We start from the raw sequence: 3,902 nt of genomic DNA on the forward strand, positions 1-3,902 counted from the left end.
TTGATGCATGAATCCGATCTTTTTGTGTTTTTCCAACTCGAGTCTAAACGGGTTTAAGTCATATAAAAGTGGACCATTTCAAATCCGATTTAGGTCACTATAGTATGTGGTTAAAATCCGATCTGGGCCACATTTTTCCAGAATGTGGCTGCGGTCTGAACTGTTGAATCCCCCAAATCGGAACCCATGCAACAATTACGTCAGCAAAGAGCAAGAGAGACAGGGCGCTACGGTAGCGATGCAGCTGTGCATTAGCATTTATGCCTAGTTTGAAAGCGGCTTTTAAGGAAGGGCCGGGCTTAACAACAGTCTTAAAAAAATAAAATGGGTTGAGGATAAGCCTGAGAATGCTTGGTTTTTCTCTCTGCTCCAAATGAGCAATATTTCAAGATTGCCTACGCGGCCTGGAGTCGGGCAAACTGTCCGTATGTGTGTGTGTGTGTGCACGTCACAAATAGTCATTTGTTTTGATGCTCCAGCGCATGCACGTCAGTTTGTTCAGTGCGTTTCAGACTGTAAATTAGTGTGCATGCGTTATAATTGAACGGGCTCAATGGACAAAGGCAGTCTGAACGGGCACAACAACAACAAAAAAACAGATATGACATAGTATCGGAATTGTGCATTAAGAACTGCGGTGCAAACCTAGCCTAACATGTACACACTAGGGATGTCCCAATCCAGGTTTTTGCACTTCCGATCTGATACCGATATTGTTTTGCACTTCCGATCCGATACCGATACCAGCCTATCTGAGCATGTTTTAAAGTTTAAAGTTATTTAGCCTCCTTACTTAGTTGTCAGACTCATGTTGAAAAAGGTTTTAGTACTCTTGATAACAACTAGCCAGCTGAATTGGGTGAGTTTGAATAACACACAACGGTTGGTAACAAGAAACTGACCTGTTTATTCAGTGACAAACACAAAACATTATAAATAACAAACAGAAATGGCATAGTCTGTCAGTAAAACGTGCAAATAATATTGTAAACTGTCTTAAAAAAGCAAAACACACAAACAACCTCAGTGGAAAATCCCACAAACCCCCCAAGCTATTAGATGCTTTTAATGTTTCGTGCATTAGTTACAAAAATTGTATAAAAAGCCTCTCAGGTTTAAATAAACGACTATTTCAGTATCAAGTTAACATTTTAAAACAGTAAATAAAATACTCAAGTCCCCATTCTGTATCAGCAGCTTTAAACTACATTCAATTCATTTAATTTTGCGAATCAACTGTTAAAGTTGTTAAAATTGCTCCTGTTATTCCATAATTTCCCTTCTGTCTACTTTCGACATGTGAAAGTTTTAAAACTGTTTTGAAGATAGATTCAAGTCATGATTTTGCCAATTTAGGAGTATTTTAGATAAAAATTAATTAGGTTCGCTTGGAAGGTTCACAACAGCCTACTAGGGAAGTCTCCTGCTTTAAGATGGCGGCTGTTTACTAACGCAACGACTTTTCAATACAGCAATGAGGCCAACACCGTCAAGTATGTCATTTTGCATCTAGTTCTATATACATATGTTATCTATTATCTACAGTAAAACGATGTTGACGTAGTTTGTAGCGGCTGTCAGCAGCAGTCAGGCATTCTTGTGTTTTTTTTATTCAGCGGCATGAGTTGAGCTAAAGCCGTGAGTTAAGCATTGGCATTACCCGGGTCGATGACAAGTACGATGTTTGCTCTTGGGACGCAATGCGGTCCGTTTCTCATTGCGTCCTGAAGACCGCGCTGTGTATTAGTTCCGCTTTACTTGACATATTTCAATAATCGGAATTTGGATGTTTGTGAATCGTTCTCGAATCTTCCACGGCCGAATCGCTCAAGGATGTAATGACGGCTGGGCATGTTGTACCGTGGTTCTAAGTGTCGTATGGTGCGTCTTTACTCACGAGAGATAATGGCTCGTCATCCAGAATGAAGTCTTCGGCAATGACTCTTGTTATTCCCTGGGCTTTGGGACTGTCGAGTGCCAGTTTGTCACGCATAGCAAAAGTTTCTGCCAGTGTTAGTTGCGTAGGACCTTTCTTTTTGTCTTCGGTTTTCTTAACATACTTCTTATATTGTTTGTGGTGGTATTTCGCTAAATGCTTGATTAGGTTGGTTGTATTAAAACTTCTTACAGCTTTACCACCACGCTTGACTTTATTGTGGCATATGTTGCACTCTGTCTCTTTGTCTTTGTTTTCCTTTAAAGTGAAATGATCCCAGACAGCTGACATTTTTACCGATAAAGTACCTCGGTAAATTGGGAGACGGTAATGCAAATGTAGTGTGTTGAAGGTGTGCCGTAAAATGCGGACCGGATTTTAGGGAAACCGAAGCAAAAACTGGAATGAATGATGTAAAACGGTGCACTGGAAAACCCGGATGGGACTTAAAAAAAAACTGGATCGGAAGTCTGATCGGAATTTTTCCGCGTTGGCCAATCCGATACCGATGCGCATTTTTTTTGCCCATATCGGCGTCCGATCTGATCCAAATAACGGATCGGGACATCTCTAGTACACGCAACAGTATACATTTGATCACTTAATTTTTTTGCCATTTTGCGGGAAGCTGACCTTCCCTTGCAGTCTTAGAGCAATCGCCTCTGGTACATATATATATATATATATATATATATATATATATATATTTTATTATGAAGCATTATTTGTATAAGCGGTAGATGATGTATGGATGGAAAAATAATAATTAAAAACAGAAATGTACTCTGTTTAAGCCCCTTGTCTCACTCCAACGTTTATTTATTTATTCATTTTAAATAATTCATTGTCTGTCAATTGACAACAATACAGTAGATAGGACTGGTTGAGAATGCTTATCTTTTCTTGTCATTGAAGGCGCTAGCGTTGCCACACAGTGAGTTAAATGACTTCCTGAGTGCATTAATATTATTATTCTATGACAGTTAAAATAGATGTCATTTTAAGATTAGTGACCAGAGCAGGTCGCAGCATGCAAAAACATTTCAAAGGTTCAAGTTTAAGTATGTGCTTGTAGATCAAATCTCACGCTTTTCTAGCACCTGCAGTTCAAGTACATCACAAAGCATTAACAAAATCATTGGACAGTGATAACAATCCAAAATAATAGGGGGCTTTAAAAGACAAATAATTTGATACACTGTCCTAGAAACTTGGACAAAATTCTCAGTACGACAATAAAATTAGCCGTCGGGAGAGGATAAAGAATATACGCCAACTATTATTGTTATCAGTTATTATGTTATGTTAGCTGTTATTTGCTACCCGAACCTCTGAAGTATGCTCAAACTGTTAGCTCTTTTAAATCAGGGCTAAAAACGCTTTTGTTTAGCACTGCATATCCATAACTGTCTATATATTTCAATCTACCTGCTTTCTATTCCTCTTGTGCTTATCTCCATTGCAGATTTCAATTATTATTAGGAGTAGTAGTTTTTGTTTTATTTTTTATTTTTGTTTTATCTGTATTTATTTATTTTTATTCTGTGATTAAGTGCGATCTTTTGTCTTGGTTTTTACGTTGTATTGATTTAAATGTGATTTTTATGATCTTCATGTGATGTAAAGCACTTTGAATTGCCTCGTGTTGAATTGTGCTATATAAATAAATTTGCCTTGCCTATCTGCATTGCTCTGCCATATGATATGTGTCAGTAATTCAATTCAAATGGATTTAATCTGCAAAGAAAAACAAACAATTGCGTTATCAGCTGCTACTACACATAGATTTTTCTGGGACACCCTATATACATAGTAGACATATTTTAAATCACTGTCTTTCTGAACACTGATGATATTCACACACACACAAAAAAGTAAGAGAGAGTACAGTGGCTACGCCCCCTTCTCAATTGCACAGACAGACGCATAAAACCACTGACACATCCATGCACATGCTCGCAGCCAT

The sequence above is a fragment of the Corythoichthys intestinalis genome, chromosome 4, assembly GCF_030265065.1.
Source record: "Corythoichthys intestinalis isolate RoL2023-P3 chromosome 4, ASM3026506v1, whole genome shotgun sequence".
In the NCBI taxonomy this organism is placed as follows: domain Eukaryota; kingdom Metazoa; phylum Chordata; class Actinopteri; order Syngnathiformes; family Syngnathidae; genus Corythoichthys; species Corythoichthys intestinalis.